Source organism: Triticum aestivum, chromosome 5B (assembly GCF_018294505.1).
Source record: "Triticum aestivum cultivar Chinese Spring chromosome 5B, IWGSC CS RefSeq v2.1, whole genome shotgun sequence".
NCBI lineage: Eukaryota > Viridiplantae > Streptophyta > Magnoliopsida > Poales > Poaceae > Triticum > Triticum aestivum.
In genome coordinates, this window is record NC_057807.1 from 629,543,886 (window position 1) to 629,554,747 (window position 10,862).

Genomic DNA, 10,862 nt, shown 5'->3' on the forward strand with positions numbered 1-10,862 from the left:
TTCAACTTTATCTTCACGACCCATCAGTCCGGCCCATACGGAATATACCAAACACCCGTGGCCCCCCTAATCTAGGACTCCCTCACCTGGGGGTATTGTAATGCTAAGGATTTAGCTTATCTTTTCTTTTCTCCATATATGTTGCAGATGGTCAAATATCACTTTAGTACGGTTGATACATGAGTATTATGAACTAATATCAACACCCGTGGGGCTCTTCAAGTCTACTTTGATATTCAACTAAATTGTAGTTATGAACTGACATAGTGCCCTGTATACAAGATACATAGATTGTCGGAATTAAAAATCATAGCCTCAATTACTTCTGAAGCATAATATTGTTGTCTGTTTTTATCTGTTCACTTTTAAAATACTTATTTCCTACGTTGATAATATTAATATGTTCCTTGGTTTATATCTTCTTGAACAGGTTCATTCTTTACTATAACCATACACACTTAATAATCTCGAATTGTTTCAAAACCGTGGACCACATGAAGCTCGAAACCACATATAGATGTGTTCAGATGCAAGTTCAGAAAATCGGACAAAGTTTGTCCAGGTAGCAAGGATTTAAAAAGGTGACATGTGTGTCTTGGTTTTTGAAGGCAGAGAAGGCACGTTGTGAGCCACTATGCACAACCTTTCATAAGGTCAATGGATAAATACTTTCTATTTTCCTGTTGCCTTCGACATACACTACTAGGGAAAACCTTATACACAGAATCTTACCAGCAGTGCGGTTTAAAAACAAACGCTACTGCTACTTAGCAGCAGCGCGCTGTAGAAGACAGCGCTACTAATACCCAAGTAGCAGTAGGGCGCTAGTATAAAAGAGCGCTACCACTACAATTGCCAAGGCGTTGCCTCCAGACTATGTATTGTAGTAGCGCGCTTTCCATAGACGCGCTACTGCTAACGTACTTAGCAGCATCGCATTTCACCAACACTCGCTACTGCTAAGTATCATCCCCTCTTGCAACTAAGTTTAGTCCGATACTACTAAGCGAACAGGGTGTTTACCACCTTAAAAACGTTACTTCTCAAACCATCACAAGTGTTGGGGAACGTAGTAATTTCAAAAAAATTCCTACGCACACGCAAGATCATGGTGATGGCATAGCAACGAGAGGGGAGAGTATTGTCCACGTACCCTCGTAGACCGTAAGCGGAAGCGTTATGACAACGCGGTTGATGTAGTCGTACGTCTTCACGATCCGACCGATCCAAGTACCGAACGTACGGCACCTCCGAGTTCAGCACACGTTCAGCTCGATGACGATCCCCGGGCTCCGATCCAGCAAAGCGTCGGGGATGAGTTCCGTCAACACGACGGCGTGGTGACGATGATGATGCTCTACCGGCGCAGGGCTTCGCCTAAACTCCACGACGATATGACCGAGGTGGAATATGATGGAGGGGGGCACCGCACACGGCTAAGGAACGATCTGTAGATCAACTTGTGTGTCTATGGGGTGCCCCCTGCCCCCGTATATAAAGGAGTGGAGGAGGGGGAGGGCCGCCCCTCTCTATGGCGCGCCCTAGGGGAGTCCTACTCCCACCGGGAGTAGGATTCCCCCTTTCCTAGTAGAACTAGGAACCCTTCCATGTAGTAGGAATAGGAGAGAAGGAAAGGGAAGAGAGAAGGAGAAGGAAGGAAGGGGGCGCCCCCCCCCCCTCCCTAGTCCAATTCGGACTAGTCCAAGGGGAGGGGTGCGGCCACCCTTTTGGCCCTTTCTCTCTATTCCCGTATGGCCCATTGAGGCCCAATACGAATTCCCGTAACTCTCCGGTACTCTGAAAAATACCCGAATCACTCGGAACCTTTCCGAACTCCGAATATAGTCGTCCAATATATCGATCTTTACGTCTCGACCATTTCGAGACTCCTCGTCATGTCCCCGATCTCATCCAGGACTCCGAACTCCTTCGGTACATCAAAACTTATAAACTCATAATAAAACTGTCATCGTAACGTTAAGCGTGCGGACCCTACGGGTTCGAGAACTATGTAGACATGACCTAGAACTATTCTCGGTCAATAACCAATAGCAGAACCTGGATGCCCATATTGGCTCCTACATATTCTACGAAGATCTTTATCGGTCAAACCATATAACAACATACGTTGTTCCCTTTGTCATCGGTATGTTACTTGCCCGAGATTCGATCGTCGGTATCCAATACCTAGTTCAATCTCGTCACCGGCAAGTCTCTTTACTCGTTACGTAATGCATCATTCCGTAACTAACTCATTAGCTACATTGCTTGCAAGGCTTATAGTGATGTGCATTACCGAGAGGGCCCAGAGTTACCTCTCCGACAATCGGAGTGACAAAACCTAATCTCGAAATACGCCACCCCAACATGTACCTTTGGAGACACCTATAGTACTCCTTTATAATCACCCAGTTACATTGTGACGTTTGGTAGCACCCAAAGTGTTCCTCCGGTAAACGGGAGTTGCATAATCTCATAGTTACAGGAACATGTATAAGTCATGAAGAAAGCAATAGCAACATACTAAACGATCAAGTGCTAGGCTAACAGAATGGGTCATGTCAATCACATCATTCTCCTAATGATGTGATCCCGTTAATCAAATGACAACACATGTCTATGGTTAGGAAACATAACCATCTTTGATTAATGAGCTAGTCAAGTAGAGGCATACTAGTGACACTATGTTTGTCTATGTATTCACACATGTATTATGTTTCCGGTTAATACAATTATAGCATGAATAATAAACATTTATCATGAAATAAGGAAATAAATAATAACTTTATTATTGCCTCTAGGGCAAATTTCCTTCAGTATCCCACTTGCACTAGAGTCAATAATCTAGTTCACATCGCCATGTGATTTAATACCAATATTCATATCTGTATATGATTAACACCCATAGTTCACATCGTCATGTGACCAACACCCAAAGGGTTTACTAGAGTCAATAATCTAGTTCACATCGCTATGTGATTAACACCCAAAGAGTACTAAGGTGTGATCATGTTTTGCTCGTGAGAGAAGCTTAGTCAACGGGTCTATCACATTCAGAGCCGTATGTATTTTGCAAATATTCTATGTCTACAATGCTCTGCACGGAGCTACTCTAGCTAATTGCTCCCACTTTCAATATGTATCCAGATTAAGACTTAGAGTCATCTGGATCAGTGCCAAAACTTGTATCGACGTAACCCTTTATGACGAACCTTTTGTCACCTCCATAATCGAGAAACATATCCTTATTCCACTAAGGATAATTTTGATCAATGTCCAGTGATCTACTCCTAGATCACTATTGTACTCTCTTGCCAAACCAGGGCAGAGTATACAATAGGTCTGGTCCATAGCATGGCATACTTTTATAGAACCTATGACTGATGCATAGGGAAATGACTTTCATTCTCTTTCTATTTTCTGCCGTGGTCGGGATTTGAGTCTTACTCAATTTCATACCTTTGCAACACAGGCAAGAACCCTTTTCTTTGATTGTTCCATTTTGAACTACTTCAAATTTTTTGTCAAGGTATGTACTCATTGAAAATCTTATCAAGTGTCTTGATCTATCTCAATAGATCTTGATGCTCAATATGTAAGTAGCTTTGTCGAGGTCTTTCTTTGAAAAAACTCCTTTCAAACACTCCTTTATGCTTTGTAGAATAATTCTACATTATTTCCGATCAACAATATGTCATTCACATATACTTATCAGAAATGTTGTAGTGCTCCCACTCACTTTCTTGTAAATACAGGCTTCACCGCAAGTCTGTATAAAACTATATGCTTTGATCAACTTATCAAAGCGTATATTCCAACTCTGAGATGCTTGCACCAGTCCATAGATGGATCGCTGGAGCTTGCACATTTGTTAGCACCTTTAGGATTGACAAAACCTTCTAGTTGTATCATATACAACTCTTCTTTAATAAATCCATTAAGGAGTGTAGTTTTGACATCCATTTGCCAAATTTCATAAAATGTGGCAATTGCTAACATGATTCGGACAGACTTTTAAGCATCGATACGAGTGAGAAAATCTCATCGTATTCAACATCTTGAACTTTGTCAAAAACCTTTTTCGACAAGTCTAGCTTTGTAGATAGTAACACTACTATTAGCGTCCGTCTTCCTCTTGAAAATCCATTTATTTTCTATGGCTTACCGATCATCGGGCATGTCCACCAAAGTCCATACTTTGTTCTCATACATGGATCCCATCTCAGATTTCATGGCCTCCCGCCATTTCGTGGAATCTGGGCTCATCGTCGCTTCCTCATAGTTCGTAGGTTTATCATGGTCTAGTAACATGACTTTCAGAACAGGATTACCGTACCACTCTGGTGCGGACCGTACTCTGGAAGACCTACGAGGTTCTGTAGTAACTTGATCTGAAGTTTCATGGTCATCATCATTAGCTTCCTCACTAATTGGTGTATGAATCACTGGAACTGATTTCAGTGATGAACTACTTTCCAATTCGGGAGAAGGTACAAATTACCTTATCAAACTCTACTTTCCTCCCACTCACTTCTTTCGAGAGAAACTCCTTCTCTAGAAAGGATCCATCTTTAGCAACGAATATCTTGCCTTCGGATCTGTGATAGAAGGTGTACCCAACAGTTTCCTTTGGGTATTCTATGAAGATGCACTTCTCCAATTTGGGTTTGAGCTTATCAGGATGAAACTTTTTCACACAAGCATCGCAGCCCCAAACTTTAAGAAACGATAGCTTAGGTTTACTGCTAAACCATAGTTCATACGGTGTCATCTCAACGGATTTAGATGGTGCCCTTTTAACGTGAATGCAGTTGTCTCTAATGCATAACACCAAAACAATAGTGATAAATCAGTAAGAGACATCATAGATCGCACCATATCCAATAAAGTGCGGTTACGACGTTCGAACACACCATAACGTTGTGGTGTTCCAGGTGGCTTGAGCTGTGAAACTATTCCACATTGTTTTAATTGAAGACCAAACTCATAACTCAAATATTCGTCTTCGCGATCAGATCGCAGAAACTTTATTTTCTTGTTACGATGATTTTTCCACTTCACTCTGAAATTCTTTGAACCTTTCAACTATTTCAGACTTATGTTTCATCAAGTAGATATACCCATATCTGCTCAAATCATCTTGTGAAGGTCACAAAAATAACGATACTTGCCACGAGCATCAACAATCATTGGATCGCATACATCGGTATGTATTATTTCCAATAAGTCAGTAGCTTGTTCCATTGTTCCGGAGAACGGAGTTTTAGTCATCTTGCCCAAAAGGCACGGTTTGCAAGCATCAAATGATTCATAACCAAGTGATTCCGAAAATCCATCTTTATGGAGTTTCTTCATGCGCTTTACACCGATATGACCCAAACGGCAGTGCCACAAATAAGTTGCACTATCATTATTAACTTTGCATCTTTTGGCATCAATTTTATGAATATGTGTATCACTACGATCGAAATCCAACAAACTATTTTCATTGGGTGTATGACCATTGAAGGTTTTATTCATGTAAACAGAACAACAATTATTCTCTGACTTTAAATGAATAACCGTATTGCAATAAACATGATCAAATCATATTCATGCTCAACGCAAACACTAAATAACATTTATTTAGGTTTAACACTAATCCCGAAAGTATAGGGAGTGTGCGATGATGATCATAAATCAATCTTGGAACTACTTTCAACATTCATCGTCACTTCCCTTCAACTAGTTTATGTCTATTCTGTAACTCCTGTTTCGAGTTACTAATCTTAGCAACCGAACAAGTATCAAATACTCAGGGGCTACTATAAACACTAGTAAGGCACACATTAATAACATGTATATCAAATATACCCTTGTTCACTTTGCCATCCTTCTTATCTACCAAATATTCAGGGCATTTCCGCTTCCAGTGACTATTTCCTTTGCAGTGTAAGTACTTAGTTTCAGGCTATGGTCCAGCTTTGGGCTTCTTCGCAAGAGTGACAACTTGCTTGTCTTTCCACTTGAAGTTCCCTTTCTTTCCCTTTGCCCTTCTCTTGAAACTAGCGGTCTTGTCAATCATCAACACTTGATGCTCTTTCTTGATTTCTACCTTCGTCGATTTCAACATCACGAAGAGCTCAGGAATCGTTTTTGTCATCACTTGCATACTATAGTTCATCACGAAGTTCTAGTAACTTAGTGATGGTGACTAGAGAATTCTGTCAATCACTATCTTATCTGGAAGATTAACTCCCACTTGATTCAAGCGATTGAAGTACCCAGACAATCTGAGCACATGCTCACTAGTTGAGCGATTCTCCTCCATCTTTTAGCTATAGAACTTGTTGGAGACTTCATATCTCTCAACTCGGGTATTTGCTTGAAATATCAACTTCAATTCTGGATCATCTCATATGGTCCATGACGTTCAAAACGTCTTTGAAGTCCCGATTCTAAGCCGTTAAGCATGGTGCACTAAACTATCAAGTAGTCATCATATTGAGCTAGCCAGACGTTCATAACGTCTGCATCTGCTCCTGCAATAGGTCTGTCACCTAGCGGTGCATTAAGGACATAATTCTTCTGTGCAGCAATGAGGATAAACCTCAGATCACGGATCCAATCCGCATCATTGCTACTAACATCTTTCAACACAGTTTTCTCTAGGAACATATCAAAATAAACATATGAAAGCAACAACGCAAGCTATTGATCTACAACATAATTTGCAAAATACTACCAGGACTAAGTTCATGATAAATTTAAGTTCAATTAATCATATTACTTAAGAACTCCCACTTAGACAGACATCTCTTTAGTCATCTAAGTGATCACGTGATCCAAATCAACTAAACCATGTCCGATCATCACGTGAGATGGAGTAGTTTTCAATGGTGAACATCACTATGTTGATCATATCTACTATATGATTCACGCTCGACCTTTCGGTCTCCGTGTTTCGAGGCCATATCTGTATATGCTAGGCTCGTCAAGTTTAACCTGAGTATTCCGCGTGTGCAACTGTTTTGCACCCGTTGTATTTGAACGTAGAGCCTATCAAACCCGATCATCACGTGGTGTCTCAGCACGAAGAACTTTCGCAACGGTGCATACTCAGGGAGAACACTTCTTGATAATTAGTGAGAGATCATCTTAAAATGCTACCGTCAAACAAAACAGAATAAGATGTATAACAGATAAACATCATATGCAATCAAAATATGATATGGCCATGATCATCTTGCGCCTTTGATCTCCATCTCCAAAGTACTGTCATGATCTCTATCGTCACCGGCACGACACCATGATCTTCATCATCTTGATCTATATCAATGTGTCGTCACATGGTCGTCTCGCCAACTATTGCTCTTGCAACTATTGCTATCGCATAGCGATAAAGTAAAGCAATTATTTGGCATTTGCATCTTATGCAACAAAGAGACAACCATAGGGCTTCTGCCAGTTGCCGATAACTTCAACAAAACATGATCATCTCATACAACAACTTATATCTCATCACGTCTTGACCATATCACATCACAACATGCCCTGCAAAAACAAGTTAGACGTCCTCTACTTTGTTGTTGCAAGTTTTACGTGGCTGCTACGGGCTGAGCAAGAACCGTTCTTACCTACTCATCAAAACCACAACGATAGTTCGTCAAGTTGGTACTGTTTTAACCTTCGCAAGGACCGGGCGTAGCCACACTCGGTTCAACTAAAGTTAGAGAAACAGACACCCGCTAGTCACCTATGTGCAAAGCACGGCGGTAAAACCAGTCTCGCGTAAGCGTACGCGTAATGTCGGTCCGGGCCGCTTCATCCAACAATACCGCTGAACCAAAGTATGACATGATGGTAAGCAGTATGACTTGTATCGCCCACAACTCACTTGTGTTCTACTCGTGCATATAACATCAACGCATAAAACCTGGCTCGGATGCCACTGTTGGGGAACGTAGTAATTTCAAAAAAATTCCTACGCACACGCAAGATCATGGTGATGGCATAGCAACGAGAGGGGAGAGTATTGTCCACGTACCCTCGTAGACCGTAAGCAGAAGCGTTATGACAACGCGGTTGATGTAGTCATACGTCTTCACGATCCGACCGATCCAAGTACCGAACGTACGACACCTCCGAGTTCAGCACACGTTCAGCTCGATGACGATCCCCGGGCTCCGATCCAGCAAAGCGTCGGGGATGAGTTCCGTCAGCACGACGGCGTGGTGATGATGATGATGCTCTACCGACACAGGGCTTCGCCTAAACTCCGCGACGATATGACCGAGGTGGAATATGGTGGAGGAGGCACCGCACACGGCTAAGGAACGATCCGTAGATCAACTTGTGTGTCTATGGGGTGCCCCCTGCCCCCGTATATAAAGGAGTGGAGGAGGGGGAGGGCCGGCCCTCTCTAAGGCGCGCCCTAGGGGAGTCCTACTCCCACCGGGAGTAGGATTCCCCCTTTCCTAGTAGAACTAGGAACCCTTCCATGTAGTAGGAGTAGGAGAGAAGGAAAGGGAAGAGAGAAGGAGAAGGAAGGAAGGGGGCGCCCCCCCCCCCCTCCCTAGTCCAATTCGGACTAGTCCAAGGGGAGGGGTGCAGCCACCCTTTTGGCCCTTTCTCTCCTTTCCCGTATGGCCCATTGAGGCCCAATACGAATTCCCGTAACTCTCCGGTACTCTGAAAAATACCCGAATCACTCGGAACCTTTCCGAACTCTGAATATAGTCGTCCAATATATCGATCTTTACGTCTCGACCATTTCGAGACTCCTCGTCATGTCCCCGATCTCATCCGGGACTCCGAACTCCTTCGGTACATCAAAACTTATAAACTCATAATAAAACTGTCATCGTAACGTTAAGCGTGCGGACCCTACGGGTTCGAGAACTATGTAGACATGACCTAGAACTATTCTCGGTCAATAACCAATAGCGGAACCTGGATGCCCATATTGGCTCCTACATATTCTACGAAGATCTTTATCGGTCAAACCGCATAACAACATATGTTGTTCCCTTTGTCATCGGTATGTTACTTGCCCGAGATTCGATCGTCGGTATCCAATACCTAGTTCAATCTCGTCACCGGCAAGTCTCTTTACTCGTTACGTAATGCATCATTCTGTAACTAACTCATTAGCTACATTGCTTGCAAGGCTTATAGTGATGTGCATTACCGAGAGGGCCCAGAGATACCTCTCCGACAATCGGAGTGACAAAACCTAATCTCGAAATACGCCAACCCAACATGTACCTTTGGAGACACCTGTAGTACTCCTTTATAATCACCCAGTTACGTTGTGACGTTTGGTAGCACCCAAAGTGTTCCTCCGGTAAACGGGAGTTGCATAATCTCATAGTTACAGGAACATGTATAAGTCATGAAGAAAGCAATAGCAACATACTAAACGATCAAGTGCTAGGCTAACAGAATGGGTCATGTCAATCACATCATTCTCCTAATGATGTGATCCCGTTAATCAAATGACAACACATGTCTATGGTTAGGAAACATAACCATCTTTGATTAATGAGCTAGTCAAGTAGAGGCATACTAGTGACACTATGTTTGTCTATGTATTCACACATGTATTATGTTTCCGGTTAATACAATTATAGCATGAATAATAAAAATTTATCATGAAATAAGGAAATAAATAATAACTTTATTATTGCCTCTAGGGCATATTTCCTCCAACAAGCACTTAGTCTTCATTGAACTCTATGTGTAGGATCTGTGGCCGCAATAGGAATCTTCACCGGTTCTTAAACCAGGGAAGATCCCTATTGACAATTTAGATTCTACACAAAAAGATCATTGATGAGCAATGTATTTTTGATTTTTTTTAGATGCTTAACCTTAGTGGTAGTGCATTTTCTCACAAGGCGCTACTGCTATGGGCCTAGCGGTAGCGCTTTTTCCACAGGAGCACTCTCCTATGTACCTTAGCAATAGCGATGTTTTCGTTCCAGTGCTACTACTAAGTGTACCGTATCCACCCGCGCGCGTGCCTCTCCACTCGTATTCTCACTCGCCCAACTCCGCCGCGCGCCGTCGCTTACCAGCGCCCCTAGGGAACTCCCTCCCTCCCTCTCCGCCCTCCTCCTTCCTCCGGTGGCCCCCTCCTCCTCTCTCCGCCTCCTCCCTCCGGCGGCCCCCTCCTCCTCCCTCCTCCTCCTCCTCCTCCCCCTCCCTCCTCCTTCTCTCTCCTCCTCCTCCCTCCTCCTCCCCCACCTCCTCCTCCCGCTTTCTATAATAGAAAGTTTTTTAGTAATAGAATTTAAGAATAATTTTTTAGTACTAGGGTTTACGAGGATATATAGATAGATGGATGGAACTGGTTGATCTATCTATATATAGTAAGTGCTTAGTTGAACTAGTTGAATTAATAGAACTAGTTTATTTTTAGTAAGAAAATTTAGGTGTATGAGATTTGATGATCTAATTAAAATTTTACTATAGAACTAGTTTATTTTTAGTAAGAAAATTAATAGAACTAGTTTATTTTTAGTAAGTGCTTAGTTGAACTAGTTAAATTAATAGAACTAGTTGAATTTATGCCATTATCACTTTGTCATCAAAGAATTCTATATGAGATTTGATTATCTAATTAAAATTTTACTCGATGGAATATGCAGGCTTTGTAGAGCCGTGTCTCCTTGGAGTGATCATCATCCGAGCTACCTCTAGCTACTTCCTCTACACCCGAGTCGGTGAGCTAAAAGTCCACCTCCTCCTTCTCTACTCCTTAGTGTGTTGAATAGAGTAGAACTAGGGTATTTAGTCGGTGAACTTATGTGTGAATGCTTATGATAATTGATCCGGATGGAATTGCAAGTTTAAGCATCGTTGTTTGTGTATGGACATCT